Here is a 21737-nt window from a genome sequence, read left to right as displayed (position 1 = left end):
CCACTATGCACTTTTTTTTTTAAATTAAAAAAAAAAAAAAATCAGGAAGACCTAATCACAATGGCTCTCCAAACTTCAAAAGGACCACATTTTTCAAAGTTCTTCAACCACAAATTGCATACACCATTCTGTGCACCAGTGAAATGTGTAACTGGTCATTTGATTGCCATGTTACCTGACTTGCACATGCATCACGGCTATTGCATGTGCATATTAGGTGCCTAACTGCAAATGCCTGAAATTTTGAAAATCTGGGCCAAGTGTCCAAAAAACCAACCAAACTAGAGAAATTCTAAACCTAAGCCCAGCATACCAAAACTGCAACTCTCAGAAGAACCCCATGTTAACACTGCCTGTGGAGACTAGAACAGAAGGCAAGAATGCACTGATTTAGAAAGACCTGAGCCTCGTCATGTAATCCCAGCCAAGCCTAGTAATATGTTCCAACTCTGCTGCCCTGCGTCAGTCTGCTGCTGCCCTGCTCTACATGTCACTCACATTTGCATCAAATTTAAAAGTGAAAAGAAAAATCTCAATCTCTCTGCACCACAACAGAACGAAACAAATTGATGGACAAATAGACCTGGGTTCTGAGAGTCCATATGTAGTGAGAGAAGCAAACTGTGCTCCAGCTTTTGCACCCCAGCACCAGCACGGATATGAAAGTGTGAAAAGGAAGGTCCTGAGCCAGCACTTGGTGTACATCTCAGCAATGAACAATAAGCACCAAGGTCCATGCAAGCCTTTTCCCTTATTCAGAGAGTAAAACGGAATGGGGCATTGGCAGAAAAGGAGTGTCTGGCAAATCAGCATTAGATAGAGGATTTCAACTAATGAAGGGCTTATCTAAAGCACTTCTTTCTTAATCCTTATGTCTGCCACCAGAGACGAGTAACTTGATAGCTACGCAGCAGGATTATCATTCACACAGAATCGGGTCACTCCGAGTGCCACGTTCTGCTAATTAATTTTTACCATGCACACTGCTCCTATACTGCGTGGGATTAAACCCCAAGCATTAAAAATACAAACATTCAAATTTAAACTCAGCTGCCAACAACAGAACAAGAGGAGCATAAGCAATTTCCAGGAAAAGAGTAGCACCAACATCATCAGTGGCTGCAATACTTACATAGAGTCCTTTTGAATGCAACCTGTGTGTCTGCTGCCCCTTACTAATCCAGCACTACACATTTTCAATTAAATGACATTTGAAGCCAAAACTTTTCACAGAGACACTTCTGTTTCAACAAAGACTTTGTAAAGATGTTTTTAGGGTCCAGGATGATGGAGGAGGAAATACAAGAGTGACACAAACCCTGGGAATGTGGGAGACCCCAGGTTCAAGCCCTGTCTCTGCCTGAACGAGAATGCTCTGGGAGGAAAGCGTCTGTACTTTGAATCAAGCACAACAGGGATTTGAACCATGGTCTCCTGTGTCCCAGGAGAGTGCTTAACCATGAGGCCTACCTACTGACATTTTGACACCTCTTCCCAAATTGAAAGCCTCAGATTTTAGATTCAAAAAGTGGACTTTTCATTCTTTTCTCATGAAAACATTCAATAGGTTTTGTCATCATTTCGATGTAGAACCAAAATTGTGAAGCCTCAGAAGTTGCTGCAAAATGGAACAGTCATCCTCTAGTCAGCTCTAACGCTGCTAGCAGCAGCAGGTGCTCAAAGACTCTGGTCCTCTCACTCAGTGTCCTTCCTTCTTCCCTTTTCTGAGCCAAAATACAAGTGTATGAAGAAATTGGGCCACATCCTGTTCTTATTTGTGCTGGTGCAGTCTCACTGTCTTCATACTGAGGCTCAATCAAAGAGTGTTATAAATGAAATGCTAACATCTCTTCCAGGAATAAATGTATACAGATAGTTTAGAAGTAAAAGTCAGATTAAAAAAATAAACAAAACCAAAAAAAACCCACACAAATGCATTTAACAATGCAGTGATTGTGTTCTTATATTGCTTAAAAGGCATAAATAGTAACTGCAATTGTCCCTCAAAGCATTTTGACACAATAAACCATCATAAATCAAGTTAAATATACCCAGAGCTCCTGTATCAAGTGACATTATTTTAACTTTACTGTAATACTAATCTGAATGACAGGACCAAGTGGCCAGAAAAACAATGCAGTGTTGAATGGCCCTTGCATAGCAAAACGGCCCTTTACTTCTTCAACCACTGACATAGTACAGCTGCTCCTTCTATTTCACCCATTATCTAACACCAACAGTTGTTTTTGTTATTTGGTAATACCACTCAGTATTTCTCTCAAATTCTGTATTGGCCAGTCATACTAGGCAAATATATTACATTACATGTGCTTCAAAGAATACACTTATCTAAACTGATCTACAACCACAAAATCTTAAATATTCATTTTATTAGATGTCTAACTCCTCCATATTTATATATAAAAATCCAGGTTTGGTAGAGCTGTTTGTAATGCATATATGGTGTGGAAGGCTGGAATAGTGTGGAGAAGATAGGCAGTTCCGGTCAGAAAACCAGACTGGAATAAAGCAACTTCATGTTTGTATTTCAAAATAGTCCTGGTTTGCTTGAAAATTTTATAGCCCTAAAGTATTTTTTGGGGGGGAGGGTAGAGGGAATTCTGGTCCTACTGAAATCAACAACAAAAACTCCCATGGTCATCAATAGACCAGGATTTTGCCCATAACTAGAACAGATTAACAACAACCACCATGGCATTGATTTAGGACTAATATTCTACATTAAAGAGATACATGAAAAAAGTTGCATAATTAAAGACAGACATAACCTCCACACCAAAAATGTTTCAAAAATCTGTCTGGAAAATGAAATAAGAAAGATGGGCTCTCTCATAAATACTGATCTATATACAAGGCCTCCATCTTTGTAGTCCTCACACATTTCCCTGATGAGCAGGGACCATAAAGTAAATGCCCATTTTTTAAGAGGACATTACTATGACAATCCTTTATAGGGCTTGTCAGGCAGGCTTTAAATTAAATAGGAAATGGGGAGGAGAGTATTTGTTTACTATTTAAATAATCCATAGCATAAACAAACAAAGAATTGCAAGGCAAAAGAAGAACGTTTCCTGAAAAAGATTAAAACCAAAGATTATTCATATACTAAGATGTTTCCCATGCTCTTTGAGCTTGTGAATAGACAAGAGGAGGAATTTGGATCTTTCAAGCACTACAGAGTAGTACTTAGCTCTGCAGGTAGCTCCATTGAGATCAATGGCAATTGTGGGTCTCAGCACCTCTGAAAATTAGGCTACTCATTTAGATGTCTACATATAAAAGTTTAAGTGCCTAACTTTAGTCACCTACAATTGCATGTTGTCTCTCCTACAAGGGACTAAAGATGATTGACTTACAGGAGGTGCTTAATAACTCGTAGGATCAAGACTCATAGTTTAGGATTTGTATTATAGCCTGGCAATTCAGGCAAGCAATCACAAAAAAAGTGACCATTGATTGTAGGGGAGCCCTGATCCCTGGAACCATAGGAATCCACAGGGACAGCACAGAATTATAGAATCATAAAAATGTAGGACTGGAAGGGACCTCCCCGCAGGTCATCTAGTCTAGTCCTCTGCACTGAGGCAGGACTAAGTTATCTAAATCATCCCTGACAAGTGTTGGTCTGACTTGTTCTTAAAAGCCTCCAATGATAGAGATTCTGCAGCCTCTCTAGGTAATTTGTCCTAGTACTTAACCACCCTTATAGTTAGGAAGTTTTTCTACAGTGTAACCCAAATTTCCCTTGCTGCGGTTTAAGACCATTACTTCTTGCCCTGCCCTCAGCGGGTAAGGGGAACAACTTAACACTCTCCTCTTTGTAACAACCTTTTATGAACTTGAAGATTATGTCATGTCTTATGCCTTCTCACGACTAAACTAAATCATTTCTTTTCACTCTTTCTGCAGAGATCATGTTTTCTAGATCTTCAAATCATTTTTGTTGCTGTCCTCTAGACTATCTCCAATTTGTCCACATCTTTCCTGAAGAGTGTGTCCAGAACTGGACACAATACTCCAACTGAGGCCTTATCTGTGCTGAGTAGAGTGGAAGAATTACATCTATAAAACTACTTTTATAAAGATGACAAACTAGCACCTTAGGAGACTAATAAGTATGTAACCACCTCAGGACATGCCTGAAAGGCTTGTAACGTGTCTCAAAAGCCATAGATATATTCAGAATAATTGACTGTTAAAACTTGCCCCTGAGCCACCTTGTATTACACTTTTGTTAAAGCAATGTTAGGTCTATGATACAGTCTAAAGCCAGATTAAAAATTTCACCAACCACAAACTCTCCCCAATAACTGCAGTTACCCCACCGCAAACTTTTCTAGGGCCCTTGCTGACACAGGTAGATCTGAATTGAGGCAGAGATTTGACAGTAATTAAGGCTACTTACTCCATGGTTTTGTAATGTTCAGTAAGAAAAACTCTTTTGGATGCTGTAGTGGCGTTATGATAGATGTTATAAGAGAAAAGTTTCCCTAGCCCTGTTGCAGAAGTCAGTGTTCATCACAGATCTGGACTACAGGCCGACTAGCAAAGTTCTGAGATACGTAAATGTACAAAAGAAGATGTATTGAAGGACATAATGCAAGTAATCCAGTATTTAAGACTCAAAATATATTGTAGCTGGATCAGAAGACAAAGGGCAATAGTAACAGACACTGCCCCTCCCCCCTCCAGGGTGTGCTTTTACCTATGCCTGGCCATGTTGTAACTCTCCTCTTGCACTAAAGGCATTCCTCCAGAACCCATTAATTCTGAGTTTTGTGTTCAGCTCCTAGCGGGAGCACGCAAGAACCACTGAACAAGTGGTGCTGCAATCTCACCAATGCGAAAGCATTGTGTTGTCACTTAGACCACCGGGATGGCCCTATTCACTCACTTAGAACCACTTTGATTTCTGAGCTGGTACGAGGAACAGAGGGTGGAATTCCCTAAAACACTTAGGCACTTAAGACCCAGTTTTAGGCTCCATTGAGATTCACCAAACCCTTTAGGAGCTTAAACTAACTCAGAGCCTAAATCTTCAGGGTAAAATTTCCCTAGGGTACCTAAAGTTCTGCCTCGGGGCACATGCACTACTGCCTCACTGGATGCCTATCCCCCACAGTGATCCACAAGCCAGAAGAAGATAGGCATTTGCTGCCTCTCTCACGTGCAGAGACCAATCCAGTAGGGGTTTGCAGAGGCTGCCTACCAGATCTGGTCCTACTCAAAATCTGACAGATGGTGGTGGTGATGTCCATCTTATAACTCTTAGCCAAATGATTGGACCGCTCACTGAACAGAGAAGACCCAGGTTCAAATTTCCCCTCCCTGCCTGAGGGGTGGAACGGATTGAATAGGGATCTGCCACCTTTCAGGAGAATGCTCCAAACTGAGCTATGGGATACTCTGATGTGTGGCTCCCTCAGTCTCTCCTGTTGAAGTTGTCCCACTGTGAATAAATAATTAAAACAGTCACTGGGGGAGGAAGGGGAAGAGAAAGAGAGAGAGAGAGAGAGAGAGAGAGGACTCTGAAGCCTGATGGCTATGGCACTCACCTGGAAGGTGAGAGACCCAGAACCCAGCCCCCCTGCTCCACTGACTAACTAATTATCACAATGACACAGCTTCAACAAGAGAATGACCAAGGGAACCCCACATCAGAATATCCCATAGCTCAATGGTTAGAACACTCCCCTGAGAGGTGGAAGGCCTCTGCTCAAATCCTCTCTCCCCTCAGGCAGAGGGGAGAATAGAACCTGGGTCTTCTACATCCCAGGTAAGCGCTCTAACAACCGGGCTAAAAGTTATAAAGTGGGCACCACCTCCTCCTCCTCCTGCCACTGTGTGTGGAGTGAGGCACTTGCCTAATTCAGTCTCACAAGAAAGGTCTTAGGTACCTTAAGCTGCCTGACTCCAGGAGTGGGGTTTCTGGCTGTGAATCACAAGGGGAGATAGGTCCAGGGCTAAGAACACACCCTCGTTGTCAGCATCTCCCGCTGGTTAGCTTAGATGGCTCCCCACCTAGTGTGTTGGTTTTTGTGCTCGCCCTCTAAGGCGCCTCACTCTCCACATACATTGTACAGGGAGCCTAGGCACCTAACTCAGGCTTTGTGGAAATCAGAATAGAACTGAAAAGAGTTGAAATCTGAATAATCTAAATAATTTTCCTTGAATGTAAGGTACTTTCTGATGAGTTAAGTACAGCGGGGGGGAGGGGGGGAATATTCGAGATTCAGTCATTTTTTTTGTAAGAGAAAAAAGTCAACCTCACAAAATTCTCACGAACTGAACCCCCCCCCGCAAAATTACATATATTATAAAAATAAGTTGTTTTGGTCATTCAACATTGATAGTTTAAAAACTTTATTTTTTCCCCTTCCTTTCTTTTATTAAATACTATAATTAGTTTAAATTTTCAAATGAAAAATTGTTTTAAACCAGGCAACTGGATTTTTCCATTTCCAAATTGAAATTGTTGAAATATTTCACTTTGACAACATTTCTCTAGTCAAAATATTCATTGAAACGGACCATTTCCCATGAAACATTTTGGTTTTGATGAACTGACATTTTCCAACAAGAAAATGTTTTGCTGATAAATTCCCAGCCACTCATTTATGATGAAAGTATCTTTCCAAGTCACTTGTAGAGCACTGCTGGAAGTGAAGATGCTCTTCTGAGAGATTTAATTGCTGTTGACTTTGGGGAAAAATACTGACTCCTGTTGGGAAACCCAGTACATAATAGAAAAAAGTTGAGAAGAGGAGAGCTCCTCATGGCTGTAGTTTGTAATAACTGGTAGTGTCTGGGAATACAACACCTAGAATTAGAGATACAGTAGTATAAACCTGAAGTTTGACATTGACTCCCGTATCTTTTTCATTACACTTCTAAGACATTACCTAACAGAGATAAAATTTTTGGAAGGAGACAGCAAAAGAACCAATAGTTCTGATCAATGGTAGAATTAATAGAACAAATCCCGCCCTTGAATGGCTGCACCCAATTGCCTTGATTCCAAGGGTGTACAAGTGCATGAGAGGGCAAAACTTGGCCAAAGTACATTAGTTGAAGGAGATCTCAGGTTTACAGGACTGACTTCACTCATGCAAAATTCAAGCTGAAGACATAAGGGAGTTTTGTCAGACTGAGTACTGAAAGAAGCCCTAGGTTTGTAAAGCTAGGCATTTAGCTAAAGAATGGGAACACATAATTATTTATTCATAAATATTACCAGTAACTATATGAATGGCAGGTTGTAAGTCTGAATGTGTGCCTGGGAAAAAAATCTATAACAAACATTAAAGCTCTTTTCTGGAAGAGATTAGACCTTGCCAGTAGTTCTCAACCCGGGGATGTGTACTCTTCTGGGGGTGGGTACATCAATTCATCTAGATACATGCCTAGTTTTACAACATAAAAAGAACTACTGAAGGTAGTACAAACTAAAATGTCATACAGATAGTATTAGGAACAGTATAAAGAAGTCACTATACGCTGAAATGTAAGTAGAATATTTATATTCCAATTGATTTATTTTATAATTACATGATAAAAAATGAGAATGTATGCCATCTTCCAGTTATAGTGTGCTGTGACATTTATATTTTTAGGCCTGATTGTGTAAGCAGGTAGTTTTTAAGTGAGGTAAAACTTGGGGTACGCAAGACAAATCAGACGCTTGAAGGGGTATGGTAGCCTGGAAAAGTTGAGAGCCACTGGAATAAACTACATCTGACTAGAAGTAATAGGGTACAGACATTCAAAGTGATTAAGAGAATTTGGATGGTTAGACTCCCCCAGATCTACAAGAGAGAACAGAGATGAGGGAAGAAGCAGCCACAAATAAGTAAAAAGCATATGAAGCAAAGGGAAATGTAACAGCGGGAAATAGGGCTGGAAAACACAGAATAATAAAGTGGCCATTTTAGTGAATTTTTAGAGTGAGAGAGAGAGAGAGAGACAGACAGACAGAGGAAGCCATTGAAATTGATGCAAAATGGTTATTAATAAATATTGTTCAATTTATATTGGAAACAATTTGAGCCTAACTTTATATTCAGTAAGTTCTAAGAAGTGGGACCAAAAATATACAGTCTTGCACAATATAATATATAGATGGATAGTTCACATTCTTATTGATAGCTCTTTTATTTAAAAACATTAAAAATAAAAATTGGAATTCCACTCAGCCCAGCTTCCTTTTTGTCAACAAGAACCAGTCAACCCTTTTTCACACTTGAACTGTAACTAACTGATAAGGAAACAGATGACACTAGCCAATAAAATGTCTATGTTTTAGTAATTGTTATTTTTTTAAACATACAGCTACAGCTTATTCTGTGAAGCTTAAAATCTTGTTTATGAAGGAAAATGCTTGAGCTTCGATCCTACAACGAGATCTGTGAAAGGGACCTCAGCACCTGTACGGAGCTCCACTGACATCAGTGGGGTTCCAGGTAGATGCATGGTTCCAGCCCGCACACTGTTCGTTGCAGGATGCGGGCTTTGGAGTGTTCACTGGCAAAAAATGACTTAAAAATGAATAAATTACAATTTATCTTTATAATGTTAAGTCAGTACAAACTTACCATGCTTTTACTGAATTATAAGAGATATCTACAATTATTTTTATATACATAATGCTTGGAGTATAACATACCACATCCTTATTGTATTAATTACATATTACATAAACTTTCGGGCTAATTTAAGAAGATACTTGAATGAAAGCTGCTGTATCTCAACTAGCAACAGAGACTCTCCAGAATATAATACCCTAGGCCATAAAACACCCAAGTATGGATTATAAAGGCTCTGAGATTGAACTTCTAACTATTACTTTAACTTTCTATACCATTTGCTTTTAGGCTATGTTTTGAAAATGTATACAAATATTGGTTATTGTGCTTTGTATCTAACATTTAAGAGAATGTCTTTAGTTGCAAGTTGTAAATATATTACAAAAAGGCAGTATATTTACAATTTGCAGCTAAACAAACAAAAGGCAGATTCCACATCCAAGGACCATTTTGGTGACAAGGCAAACCCCCAGGGGGGTTTTAATCAAAGCACTGGACACTTTTTTTTTTGTTAAATTCCAGTTAGTATAGACATGATCTCACTTAGTGGAATTTTTTTTTTTGGGTAAGGTAGTTATGTTTTAGAAAGAGTCATGACTTTAAAAGAACAAAGATATTCTGTTTAGGAGCAAAGCGTATTATTTTGTTAGTGTCATAAAACTACACTATACACATGGGCATTCCTTTACCCTCCTTTTTCAAGGTAAAGCCTCTCATTTAAACCTACTCAAAAAGGTGCTAAAGAATTTTCTTACTGAAATTAAATTGTATAAAGCAGTGTAAAACTGTCAAATCTCAAGAAAAACATTGATGTTGTAATACGTTTTACAGAATTGGGTCTTTCTAGTTAACTCATATTTCCTTTCAATTGTTTGCTTATTTCTTACACGAATGAAGATGACACCAGTTTCTTTTGAGATGGATATTTGCAAATATTTTATCTAGTTACAAAGCTTCTAATGTAATAACTTTCTAATATCATTGCTATATAAATAGTAAGATGCTCCATGTACCAGCATGGACTCCAACGACCTTGCTGTGACTCATTACTTAAATTGCTCCTTGCATTAGTATAGAATATTTATATTAATTGGGGAATTAGATATCTGCCAATACTAAAACTACCTCCTTACCAAAACCTCAGAGGATATGTCTACAGAGCAATTAGACACCCCTGGCTGGCCCATGCCCACTGACTTGGGTTTGCAGTGCTCTGGGGCTGTTTAACTGTGATGTAGATGTTCAGGCTTGGGCTGCAGCAACCCAGGACCCTCCCACCTAGCCACGTCCTAGAGCCTGCAGAAATATACTGCATAGGCATTAAATAGACTACACACTGCAAAGATGAAGATGTTACTAAGACCAAAACAACCAAAACCATAAAGCCAATGAAAGGATGACAATATAGCTCATGCTGTTCACCTCAGAAAGCAAGCTTCAAAAGACTCAAAGGAAAAAAAGCCACAGAATAGCATCAAGCAGCAATTGTCCTGCTTAGCACTGATTCTGCACTATGCCAACATGACTGATTACCACATCATGGGTGAGATTCAAGTTAGCAAAAGCACTGCCAAGGAACTAGATTTAACCTTTTCTTGATTTTAATGGGATATTGGAATGCTATAGTAATTTAAAATACTAATCAGCTTCTCCTGTTAAATACCTAAGTGGGTATTCCCAGAGAGGAGACAATCTACCATTAGCGAAGAGAAAAAAAATAGTGGGATTGAATTTGAATTTAAGATTTTTAGTATTCATACATTTGAATCTCTCAGGACAGCTCCTTGAATGGCTTCTCCTAAGAAACTGAATTTATATACTCTTGTTTCACAGGACACAAGTTTACTCACCATTGCCCTTTTATAAACTGCTTATATTCTCCCTGATAAACCAAACAGGGTTCACCTGTCTTTAAATAAAGTTTGCCCATCTATATGCTGTTTCAGTTCTCTGTGATTCATCAAGACAGGATTGACTACTGATTTTGCGAATACAGTACTGTACCCTGCTCCAAGGGTAGACCTTCTCTCAAAAGTGCTCTGTGACAGAGACATACTGAAGAGATATCTGAAGTAACATTATATTCGGATTTAATTTTTCTTTAACAATAAATGTATTTAGTAATTGTGATTATTTTGGTTATCTTCAATTGCAGTGTCCCCCAAGGCCTGGCAAAGAACCAGGTGACTAAAATAGTGGGAGTTGCATCCCTGAATGGGCATTAAAGAGACACAATTAAGATTTGTTTCAAACCATTTCTTGTTTTTCTAGACTGTACATTATCTGACACTTAACACCTTAAGAACTACCCTTTCATGCCAACAACTGAGAGCTAAAACCATTTGCTAGCTATCTTATGGTTTTACTTTGCCATCCCTTACCGTAATATCTGAGCACCATTCACATAAAATCAATAGCAACTGCAAAGTCCTTAGCAGACTTCATGGAGTCTCTGGCATTTCTCCTGTTGAGTGGGTCACAACTCTGCTTCAGCTAGGTTAAGATTATATTCATATATTTTGTTATTGTTTTGTTTTTAGGAGTTTAGGAGCTGGGAGGAGGCGGCGAAATCACTGTTGAGAGTGTCATTCTTATTATAGAAAGGTTTTTTCAAAGAGGAACATTAAGGTTGATCATTACTGATGCCTAAAATCTGTTCAACACAATACGCTACTTTTAGTGAGAAGGGACAGAGGTTTTCATCACATAGGTAGCAAGGAGCAGGGGGACATAAGTTGTATTCAAGAGTCTTAGGAAGTGATACAACAAACTAATTTCCTTAAAAACCAACTAGATTTGATGAAGAGATGCTCAGTTAAGGGGAAAAAAAGAGAGTAAGACTTCTATATGTAAGGACTGCTATTGCATGCTACTATTGAGAAGCGGTGTGAGGGAGGGACAAGTTTTTTGAGTGAGCTATAATGTTGAGCATAGGGGCGGGCATGTTCTGGCCTCAAACAGTAACATTTTTTTTTGCTGGTTTCTTAAAGGCAGAGAATCTGTGTCCTGCTAAAAAGTTTCCAAAGTTCCTTGTAAATAAACCCAGCATCATTACTGTAGCAGTGCTACTGCTTCTGGAAGGCAGCACTAAAGGTTTTCTTTCTTAAAACCATTTGATTGTACAATGGGAATGCACATCAACATCACTCGAACAAAAATGGGGCAGGGAAGAACTAATAGAAAGTTCACCAACCCGCTAAGGGATCTGCACAGGCATGCTCACCCTTACCTCCATGTAGCGTCCATTTCACTTCAGTGGGATTTCAGGTGGGTCTTCATCCCCACAATTCAGTTCTTAAATGTACACTTTTTTTGCATCAACAAACCAGTGTATTATCACTCTTGAAATTTTTACCATGTTCTAAGTGACTTAGGTGCCTAAGTCAAAAGTTTTCAGAAGTACTTGAGTCGTGTAGGCTCCTAAATCCCATTGGAATCCAATAGAACGTGGGTTCTGGAAGGAGCCCACATATTTTGACTTGGGAATATTCTCAAACTCAAGTTCATAATTAGCACAGGAGCTGTATTTCACTGCAGTTGTACATACAGAGCCTGACATTTTGAAGTTAATGAGATCTGAATCTGTTCTAGGTCTGTCTGATATAAAGCAGAGAGATACAGGGTAGCTTTTTAAAAGGGTGCCCAAAGGCCAGATTTTCCAGAGAATTTAAGCCTAATCTGTTTAGGTGCTTCTAAAAATCCTGCCTAAACACCTTGGAAAATTTGGTCCTGAATCTAAGTCCCATTTGCTTTCAATGGGACTTAGGAACCAAAAGTGCTTAAATCAGCTAGAAAGTGGGACTCAGGCACCTACATCACTTAGAACAGTGGTTCTCAACCTTTCCAGACTACCGAACCCATTTCAGGACTGATTTGTCTTGTGTACCCCAAGTTACACCTCACTTATAAAACTACTTGCTTATAAAATCAGATATAAAAACACAAAGACGTGTCACAGCACACTAGTACTGAAAAATGGCTTATGTTCTCATTTTTACCACGTAATTATAAAATAAATTGGAATATAAATATTGTACTCATATTTCAGTGTGATACCTGAACCTGTTTTTCACTTGTGTGCCTTGTCTGAAGCACTGCTTGCCACCCCCTAATGCTGGCCCTGCTCTTGCAACCCCCCTGAACCCATCCCATGACCCCCCTGGCACCTGCAACCCCCCAGGTTGAGAAACTGATCTAGATGATGAATTGAGTATCCCCCAGAAGACCTCTGAGTACCCCAGGGGTACATGTACCCCTGGTTAAGAACCACTGACTTAGAACATAAGAATGAGGAAGCAGCCAAACCACAGGACTTAACTTAAAGAATCTTTCTGTGAAGCTTTTTAATCACAATAAAACATTTGTAGAGGTTGACATGTTTAAAAAAAATGAAAAAAAGTAAAGAAACAGAAAAAAAATCAGAGATGGAGAATGATGGAAGATTGTGAGTTAAGAGCAGGCTCTCCATGAATGAGCACTCATTGAAATCAATGGGAGTTATGTAGAGAGGTTTGCAATATTGACCCAAAAAGAGATGTTAAAGAAACAAAGAAGTCACTGAAGGAGGAGTCAGTTAATCCTTCTCATCTCCCAGAAGATGAATGACAGAGCAAGTAGACTGACAGTTTGCCTACATTAGGGTGACCAGACAGCAAATGTGAAAAATCAGGATGGTGGTGTGTGGGAGGGTAATAGGAGCCTATATAAGAAAAAGACCCCAAAATCAGGACTGTCCCTATAAAATCGGGACATCTGGTCACCCTAGCCTACATAATCACAAAAGAAGAGTTAACAGCTGAACTCTAGCATATAGAAAAACCAGGGTCTCTCAAGGAAAGAAGAAATGTAGATTACACCATAAGAGAATTTTGTAGTTGAGTTTCTAATTTCAACAACATAGCGTAGATTTCTAAAGGATCTAGCCAAACAATGTTTAATACCAAGTTTTACAAATATCTCCTTGGAAAGACGATCTCCCATGAAGGAGTCAATGGGGCACAGAAAGCTGGATGTGAAATTCATATTTAAGAAGGTAACTAGAAAAGGAAGAAAAATATTCTGACCTAAAGACAAGGCTTCAGCAGTGGGAGAGCACTTATTAGGGACAGTCAAGTGCAGCAGCAAGAGAAGACCCATGTGATGAAGATCCAGCATGGATTCTGAAGCGATATTGTATCTCCCTAATAGGGATATAATATTTTAGAAGGGCTTTACAGTGGTTTTTGAAATAGCAGCACACAATTCTAACCTACAAGGTCAGTAAATAAGGTACTGAGAATGAGCTACTCAAATGGGTGCAGAACTAGCCTAGATCGCAAGTGCTGAGTACACTCAGGAGTGGAAGCATTTCAGTATGGAGGAAAGTTCACTGCTTGAACAATACAAGTACTGGTATTTAGGACTGATTATGTTCACTTTATAAATCAACAATCATCTGGCAGAAAGAATATGAATGAGGCTGTCAGGGACTCTAACCCCGACAGCCAAGTTCATTGTCTGACTTCAGAGAGACAGGCAACACCAGCAAGGTCCAATCAAAAGCTCTTTATTGACAAGTGCACGCATCAATAGAGAGCAGCTCGTCTCCAGAGAGAACCAGCCCACTCTTTTACAACTAAGTATAGGTTATATAGACAGTTCCGTCGCGTCACAAATTATTTCACACAACCCATATCCCACCCCCCTTTGGTTAGTAACAAAAAACCTTAGTAACAAAGCATATCTATCTTTCTTTATAATGTAAGCAAGTTGTGATGCCCCAGCAACTTTCTTATCAGCATGGTTGCCAAGCACCAGAAACTGGAAGACAGGAGTTAAAAACGGACCTAAGACCAAAACAGGGAGTGAATACAGGGAGGCTGGCTCCCTATCAGTTCTTCAAACGAACTGTTCCTAACACAGCACAGCTGGTACTATGCCAGGAATGCGGGCCCTCACTGATCTCACTTTTTCCCAGGGCTTTGTGAAACATGCTACTTCAGTATTTTTCCACTCTGGGATTACCCAGAAACCTCTGTTAGCCTGACTTCGGTCAGGTTGGCATAAGTGGTTTTGTGCTACATCTTTATTCAGGCCTAACAAGGCTACAGATGAAAATGAAAGTATCTTTATCAGTTACCTGAAAAACTGCAAGATGGATGCAGCTGGAAAAGTTCCTGCAAAAGTTTCAGACAGGGTCAGAACAAAGGCCCCATTGTGCTGCTAACTGCTGCATGCACGTACCTCTCTTTGAAGTCAATTATAGCTGTGCAGGCACAGCAATTACAGTTCAGTCCCTGTTTAGGATTCTTGGTCTCGGCTTCCAAGAAATATCCTCTTAATGGGACTGGTCAAAGAAAAGAAGCCACTGCAAGCAAAAATAAGGCTTTAAACCCTGATCTGAGCAAATGACCTTTTTATGCATAAAAGCAATTCAGTCCTTGCTTCCTATTTTGCTTGCATAAAAAAAGGACTGGATTGGGCCTGTGCCATGTTCTGGAAAGAAATGTGTTAGTTCTGCATTGTGGAATATCATCATATAATCTGTTACAGATCAGGCTATGCACATCCAACATGTTAAAAAAAAAAGTCATCTGTTTGGAAAAAAGCCATGCTCCTAAATGTGAAGATTGATTTATACTTTGTCACTCACTCTTCTTTAGATATAAATGCCCTCCATTTCAAAAGGAGTGCAAAACCATACCCTTTCCATAAACTCTCTCTGGATGTGTTTGTTTTGAATGGGTAGATAGCAGGCATTCACCAGAACTGCTGCATAAACAAATGCGTTTGCTGCTTATTTCTGGTTAAGGGTGTCTACATAGAGTAATTCCACATTTAGCATTCCCTGCATCACTTGATGACAGAAGTGGATAAACTTGACAAATGGCTGGCTCTGTATACAGTGGAATATAAAAAAATCCCCATTGAATTGCATTACCAGGGAGTAATAAGTTTATTAATAAATATTTCTAAAAATATGGGATTTCTCTCATCTATTAGCCGACATGTTACTTGTCAAGCTTGATAGATGCAGGAAGTGGATCAAAAGGATTCCTAAACAAAAGCCACACAACAAGGTGAGAGACTGGCACTGTATTTAAGGATGCTTTCTCACAATATGAAGAACTGGTAATTAAACTCAAATAAAATAAGACCACCATTTAGAACACACACCACAAATATATTTGGAGCCACTATTGTGAATTATTTATGTTGTGGTAGTGCCTAGAGGCCCCAGTCAGCGACTATGGCTTCGTTATGCTAGGTGCTGTATACGCACTAAGAAGAAAGACTCTGTGCCAAAGACCTGTACAGTCCCTTCCTGCATAAAAACAAACAAGACGAGAACAAAATTAGTCACAGTACTCCTTGGGAATCAAAAAGGTAGATGTTAAGACACACATTTCCTCTAAATCAAGTAGACAAGGCTGGGAGCAGAGCCAAAATGCCAAACAAAGTTGCTGAGTAGAGAGGAATCTATGGGAAACCCTGCCATTCATGAAGCTGGACTTTGCCTCTGCGCTGCCATTGGCCACCAAGCTACTGACTGTTCTGTGACTCCATGGAGGAGAGTCACCAAGGGCACTGCATTAATGAATGCCGCTCAAAGTGGAATTAACTACTCCTAGGTTTCTGCCTGAAGTTCAATTTATGCTGCTTAGTGCAGCTTCTCCCCGACTCATTCATTCCATTCTATTTGCCCCCTTCTCATTCACAGCAAGGATGTTTAGCAGAGGGAATGATGGGGTGGAATATATTTTTGTGTAATCACCTTTTTCTATTGCATAGGCCCAGAGCAACAGCTTTGCCCCATTGTTTGGTCTCCTCTGCACGGTGCACCACCCAGTACAGGGAATATAGATTGCTGGCCCTGGAGATGAGCAAATTTTTAAAACAGAAAATTACAGACTGTTGCAGAACGATATATCAGATAAAACACAAACAATAGCAGTGACCAGGGAAACAGCCATAAGAATTTGATGGACTGAAGTTATTTTGTGACTCAGGTGGTCTTGCAGAAGTCATCCACAAAATAGAAAAACTTCAGAGAACTTTAAGCTGGATGTTCAAAGGGCCTGAGAGAGATATGCACTCAACTCCTTGTAGAAGTAAATAGGAGTTGAGCACCTAACTCCATTGTGCTCTATTGAAAATCCCAGCCTTAGACTCTACGCAAAGTGAACAGATTCATGGACCATGTAGCAGAAATTGAGGAAAGTGAGTCCTCTCCACAGAACTTCAGCTTTGAGAAACTTATTTCTAGAAAAGAACACTTTGTATCACATGGACAACAGGTCAAATGCAACCTTCAATGCATTGGAATTTTGGAGGAGGAAGAAAGAAGAGGCAGGATAAGAACCGCTTACCAAAATTATAAGAGAAAAAAGTCCTTGGCACACATTTTGGGAATAGAAAAGGTGTACAGAATCTTGAGGACTTCAACAAAACCAGGGGGGATAGCCGATCTGCAACTGCTAGCAGCAAATACAGTAGCACCTCAGAGTTATAAACACCAGAGTTACGAACTGACCAGTCAACTCCCCCCCACCCTCCACACACACCCCTCAAATACAAATACACAACCAGGCAGCAGTAGAGACAAACCCACCCAAAACAAAAAACAAAACAAACAAAGAAAACATGCAAATACAGTAATATGTTAAATGTAAACTACTAAAAATAATGGTAAAGCAGCATTTTTCTTCTTCAGAGTAAAGTTTCAAAACTGTATTAAGTCAATGTTCAACGGTAAACTTTTGAAGGAACCACCATAATGTTTTAGTCCACAAAAGCTTATGCTCAAATAAATTTGTTAGTCTCTAAGGTGCCACAAGTACTCCTTGTTCTTTTTGCTGATATAGACTAACACAACTACCACTCTGAAACCTGTCATAATGTCCATTCCCAAGGTGTTTGGGTCTTACCCACATATTCAGGGTCTGATTGCCATATTTGGGGTCAGGAAGGAATTTCCCCCCAGGGAACAGCTATGACTATGACTATTCCATGGCAATATTATGTAAACAGGGTCTTCCATTTGACATCACAGTCAATTACAAATTAAGATAAGAACTGGTCTGGATAAATTAAGCATCTCCATTGACCCTTCACCTAGAACTAAACTGCAATATAGATTTTTGAGGTTCAAAAGTGTTTAGTTAACTCTCTCCTCCACCCCAAATGATAAGCAGGCATGCCCAATACCACAAGAATGCTCATACTTTTTCCATTGCAACCAGCCAGAAACAGAAAATATTGGAAATATGCCAAAATTTTGGCAAGGGGCAGAGTTCAGTTCTAGCTCTGGATAATTGTTTTGTTCCAAATTGGGGTGAAAATATTCTGAAAAATGCAAAGTTTCCCAGGGGATGGAAATTCTAGCTTCAGTTTCAGCCTCCAGATACATTTAGGCAGACTTCGCTTTTTAAACAAAACCTCTTTTGCATCTGAAATGGCTACCTTTCCACTAGAAAGAGCTATACAGAAAAGCTGCTCTTGAAAACAGTGTTTTCACACAACTGTTACTGTAACTGCACTAAACTGCTGAGTCTGGAAATTGTTCTTTATACATGCCATCTACAGTAATCAAATGCTGACATTTTTTCCTGGTATGAAATAGTAAAATATGATATAAAACCTGGAATCTATACAATGTTTTTTGTAAAGTGTACTAAAGTAAAAGGTACTATGGAGATTAAAACCACTGAATACAATTAAAATTCAAATTATCTACACTAGAACTATTCTGTGAAGGTAAATCTGGGCACTGGTAGAACCAGTCAGACCATTATGTTGTGGAGATGCATTCAGACACAGGAGCAGGCAACACGTTTTGTTAAATGTATCTACACTACACAGCTGCTATAGCAGACATATATCCTGTCCACTGATATTTCGTTTTTGTGAATACTTTTACATAAAACTGAAGACCATGAAGGTCCTTAGTCTGACTTCCCACCTAACAGACCATAGAATTGGAGCCAGGCAAAATTTTACAGATGAACAGTTTATTTGCCAAAAAATGCAGTTTGGGTTGACCAGAAATTATTTGAGAATCTGCTACATCATGTTGTCCAAACTTTTTTTTTTTGGGGGGGGGGGGGAAGGGGAGAGATGGAAATTGGAGTCACAGGTGCCATTCACAAAATGGCCAAAGGAGGTGGTGGTGTGCCTCCCTTATAACTTTTAAGTCACTGATTAGGGCAGTGGTTCTCGTCCAGGAGTCCAGGGCCCCCCTGGGGGGCTGTGAGCAGGTTTCAGGGGGTCAGCCAAGCAGGGTCAGTGTTTGGCTTTCTGCCCTGGACCCCGGAAAGTCTAAGCCCCATCATGCTGGGACGAAGCCCAGGGCCCCGAACCCCACCACCCAGGGCTCAAGCCAAAGCCTGGCCAATTTAGCTTTGTGGGGCCCCTGTGGCATGGGGCCCCAGGTAATTGCCCTGCTTGCTCCCTCTAATGCTGACCCTGTTTTTTCTATGCAGAAAACACAGTTGTGGCGGCACTGGTGGGCCGAGGAGTTTTTACAGCATGTTGCTGGGGTGGGGGTAGGGGGGGAAAAAGAGAGACTCAGAAAGAAAAAGGTTGAGAACCCCTGGATTAGGGCACTTCCCTTGGACATAGGAGACCCAAGTTCATTCCCTGCTCTAACTGTTTATACACAACGGAACATCCTCAACAGGAGAGAGAGCCCTGCCCCAAGATATCCCAGAGCCCCTAGGTGAAGGCACTCTCCTGCAATATGGGAGAACAAAGCCGAAATCCCTGATCCCACATCAAGCAGAAGGGGGAACTGAAGCAGGGGCTTCCACATCCCAGGTCAGTGCCCTCACCATTAGTCTAAAGGTTATAAGGGAGCCACTTTGTCTTCTGGCCATTTTGTGAATTTAGCCCCCCTCCCCACCCATTTCCATGGGTTTTTATTTTTAAAATGCCCCCAAATTGAAACATCGGAATTGACCGGAAACAAAACTGCTAAGTTTTCAGTTTTGTTCAATTTTTTTTGGGGGGGGGGGCGGGGGGAGATTTTAGTTGGACATGAATCATTCTTTAAAAATTTTTTCAGGACTACCAGCAAAAAGCAAACAAATCAGTTATTTGCCCAACTCTACATAGAGAGTCTCACCTAGTAAATCCTGCATAAATCCTAATTACTTGCAGTGAACTAGAGTTTCTCTTTTAGAAACACATCCAGTGTGGATTGAAAGACTTGAAATGGAGTGCTGAAGGATCCTCCACGTTCCTAGGTATGCTGTTCCATGGTTAACTACTCTCACATTTAAATTTACACCTTATTCCCAGATTAAATTTATCTAGCTTCGATTTCCAGCTATTGCACTTAGTTTGCCTGATAGAGCTCTGTTCTATAAAATATTTTCATCTTATGTAGCTACCTACTGAATATAATCAGGTAACTGCTTAACCTTGAGCTTGATAAGCTCAGTAATAAGAGACTGAGATCACCATATACTTTCAATAATAGTTTGCACTCACGTGGCACCATTTAATCAAGCATCTCATGGCCTTTTTCCCAACATTAATTACATAAGAATGGCCGTACCGGGTCAGACCAAAGGTCCATCTAGCCCAGTATCTGTCTACCGACAGTGGCCAATGCCAGGTGCCCCAGAGGGAGTGAACCTAACAGGCAATGATCAAGTGATCTCTCTCCTGCCATACCCCTTCAGCAACATGAGCTGCAGTGAACCACATCCATATTTTGGTTGTCAATCCATTTGAGAACCAGTTTGGTAGGAATCAGATTCATGAAGCCAGTTGGGCCTGATGCTGTTGCTGAACACCTTGACTTCACATGAAATATTGCACTTTAATAAAGTAGTATGTGTGCCAGGCACTTCACTGGGTTTTCCAACCAGAAAGCTATTAAAAAGTCTTAAAATATTTGAGGAAGAGTATACAACCAAAACTATTCTATTTGGCTAAGAATCACAGCATCACATGTGCTAAGGGAAACATTCTACAATGTATATATAGTGTTTGATTTTATTTTTGTACTAAGTGGTGTAGTACCCTACATTAAATGTGTGTCAACAGCAGACTCTTGATATATTTTAAAACCTATTTTAAAAAAAAACATTTCACTTGAATGCAATCTGTAATCAAATCCTGTTATTCCAATGAGAGCAGGCAACATTTATGAAAGTAATTTTACTTTCTAAAAGGTCTTAGATTTTTAATTATAATTTGATTACTAAAAAGGGGTGTTTTAAAGTGAAAAAGTATGAAGAGGATACTACCGTATATAGTCAAGGATACACAGACTACGCTTCAAAAATAAAAAAAAAAAAAAAAAAAAAAAGTGGTTAACACCACCCTAGTACCCAGAAGCCTCCAGTCCCCAGCTCAAACCCCTCCAACGCATCATCAGGGATCTACAACCCATCCCACACTTTCACAGGCCTTGGGTGGCAGGCCAGTCCTACCTGCCAACCTGAAGCATATTCTACCAATGTAATATATGCCATCATATGCCAGCAATGCCATCCGCCAAACTGGACAGTCTGATAAATGGACACAAAAAAAAACTTTAGGACCAGACTCCAAAGAGAAACTGCTGAGCTCTTCATCTGCAAATTTAACATCAGTTTACTGTGAATGGCTTGCCAATTACAGAACCAGTTTCTCCTCCCTTGGTTTTCACACCTCAGCTGCTGGAACAGGGCCCCATCTCCCTGATTGATCTAACCTCGTTATCTCTAGCTTGCTTCTTGCTTATATACACACCTGCCCCTGGAAATTTCCTGCTTGCATCCCCATGAAAGCTCATGCTGCAAAACATCTGTTAGTCTATAAGGTGCCACAGGATTCTTTGCTGCTTCAAAAATCATTGTTTCTCAAAAGAAACTGGGGAGAGAAATTTCCCTTACAGCATTGTTGATGTCCATGGAAAACTCACTCCCATGAATATGTTCAAATGGCTTCCCAATAGATTTCCCGCCCCCATGCCTTTTAAGTCCTGCTTAGCTCTTATAAAAGGGATAAGATCTTACAGAAAGATTGCTGCAAGGGGGACAAGATCACCACTCAATCTTAAATTAAAGAGGATTACAGGTGGGAAAAACAAGAGCCATTCAGCATCCCCCAACCAAATTTTGCAGAGGGGTTGGACAAATGCCACCTCTATCCAAACCATTCCTG

General features: G+C 40.0%; 1 protein-coding gene across 12 annotated transcripts in view; it reads right to left on the bottom strand.

The window, feature by feature from the left end:
* The window catches only part of LOC120396454 (poly(rC)-binding protein 3-like), a 585054-nt gene that overhangs the window by 513298 nt on the left and 50019 nt on the right, over window positions 1-21737 (bottom strand). The window contains exon 2 of one of the 12 annotated variants that reach the window (XM_039521349.1): window positions 16357-16455. The exons of the other annotated variants lie outside the window; for them this stretch is intronic. The gene's annotated coding sequence lies outside the window, so the exon portion shown is untranslated. The remainder of the gene's footprint in view (window positions 1-16356; window positions 16456-21737) is intronic. 12 annotated transcript variants of the gene reach the window in all.

Source organism: Mauremys reevesii, linkage group 2 (assembly GCF_016161935.1).
Source record: "Mauremys reevesii isolate NIE-2019 linkage group 2, ASM1616193v1, whole genome shotgun sequence".
Lineage (NCBI taxonomy): Eukaryota > Metazoa > Chordata > Testudines > Geoemydidae > Mauremys > Mauremys reevesii.
Note: the sequence above shows the minus strand (reverse complement) of the source record. Positions and strands in the feature narration are given on the sequence as shown.